Genomic DNA, 2244 nt, shown 5'->3' with positions numbered 1-2244 from the left:
CTTGAATTAAAAACTTTTGTGTTGCAAAGGAACTGTGAAAAAGACAAAAATATAAGCTGCAGATTGGGGACAGTGGGAGGGACTGGTACTCAGGCAGCAAGATGTGCAAACCATGCATCCAACACAAGACTAGTATTTAGAATATATAAGGAACTCTCAAGACTCAGCAGTAAACAAAAAATTAGAGAATGGGCCAAAGACATGAGAAGACTTTTCCCCCAATAAGATATGCAGATGGAAAATAAGCCCACAAAAAAATGTTCAATGTGATTAGCGATCAGGGAGACGGAAGTAAAAAACCACAATAAGAGACCACTAGTTACCTAGCAGAATGGCTAAAATAAAAAAAATCGTGACAACACCAAATGCTGGTAAGGATGCAGAGAAACTGGATCGCTCACATAGCAGAAGAGAGGATGGCTAGTCTGGAAAACAGTTTGGCAGTTTCTCAGAAAGTCAAGATGCAACCACCATTGGATCCAGCATTTCATCTCTTGGGCATTTATCCCAGAGAAGTGAAAACGTATGTCCGCATAAAAATCCGTACGTGAATGTTCACAGCAGCTCTACTTAAAATTGGCAAAATTGGAAAACCCAAATGTCCTTCATTGGGTAAATGATTAAAGAAAAGGATACATCCACTCTAGGAAATACTACTCAGGCTCACTTAAAAAATATCTAAGTATAAAAGGAGGGGATGATCTAAAGAAATGTTATCGAAGTAATCCTATTGTTGGTACACAGGTAGGGCAGAAGTCACGGAGGTGCCGTGTAAATGACTGAAATTCAAGGCACGCTACCCTGGAATATGCCCAATTCCCTGCTGTCTCTCTCTAAGGAATCTGTGCACGGTGCACAGGGCACAGAAAATTAAAGAACCCCAATAAATACGATCCACATCTTTCCTCCTTCCCTTTTATTCATTCATACTTAGAAGGGGGGATTCTAGACATTAATACATCGCCTCCTCTGTATGTTAATAAACGATCTGAAATGAACAGTGGTCCTTGGAGCTCCCAATACCATTACACAGGGGTTGGGGTGGGTCTGGAGGCAGAGATAGGGCTGGGGGATTAGGGAAGAGGCAGTCGCCGATGAAAATAGAGAAGCATTTTCGAGGTCTGCAGCTAAGCCTCAAGCCATCACTGGATAAGCAAGGAAGTGCTAGAAAGTTGTTTGTGTGAAATGGAGTGTAAACTGCAAACATGTTACAGAGGTGGAGGGGAAGGGAAGAAGGAGGGACCCACAGAGGAAGCATTAGCCCCCACCCTAAATAGGAGACTGTAGGAGTCTGGCGGTCCTTATTTATACGATACCAAATAGCACTGCAGCTCACACTCCGTGTGTTTGCTGCCTCGTCTCCATCAACAGATGGAGGTAATAAAGAGGCTAAAAATGGAAACACGAACTGGTGTGTAGCTTTGTTATGGCAGTTTGTCACAGAACAGTCAAGAATCCCTCGCCGGTAAGTGTGCTTGTCAAGGTCACCCGTGACCTCTTTGGCATTAAATCTAACAGACACTTGGCTGGCCGGGCTGTAGCAAGACCAGGGAGGCCAGTCTCTTGGGGCATGAGGTTGGCCGCTGCCCACTTGCGATCACCCGGGCTCAGGCAATGGTTTGGCTTCCCTGGGGCTTCTGGAGGCCGTTAGTTTCAGCTTTGGTCAATAGCCTATGTAATTAATCAACTTAAAGGGAGTGCTGGTTAGCAATGGTTCTTGACCCTGGCTGCACACTAGATAATCACCTAGGGAGCTTTAAAAATACCAGGCCTAGACCTCACCTAGGACCAGTCGGTGGGGCTGAATATAAGCCATTTTTTAAAAGCACCCCAGGTGATTCTCATGTGCAGGCCAGCTGAGAGCCAACAGGCTAGATCATTAAGGGGCCAAGTTCAGACACACATGAGGGATGGCAATGTTGTTCCTTCTCTAATCTGTGACTTCCTCTTCCTAGTACACTCTGAATTGGGGTGGAGATACAGGATTGGCATTGAGAGAGCAAGAGACCATAATTTATATAAGCAAAAACCAACAGATGCAGTTTTAAGATTGCTTCTGATTTTGTATTAATAATGCTCTAATGAGGGCGCCTGGGTGGCTCAGTTGGTTAAGCGACTGCTTTCGGCTCAGGTCATGATCCTGGAGTCCCTGGATCGAGTCCCGCATCGGGCTCCCTGCTCGGCAGGGAGCCTGCTTCTCCCTCTGACCCTCCCCCCTCTCATGTGCTCTCTCTCTCTCATTCT

The sequence above is a fragment of the Leptonychotes weddellii genome, chromosome 5 (genome assembly GCF_054177405.1).
Source record: "Leptonychotes weddellii isolate Sample4059 chromosome 5, ASM5417740v2, whole genome shotgun sequence".
In the NCBI taxonomy this organism is placed as follows: Eukaryota; Metazoa; Chordata; class Mammalia; order Carnivora; family Phocidae; genus Leptonychotes; species Leptonychotes weddellii.
This window is presented reverse-complemented; position numbering follows the sequence as displayed.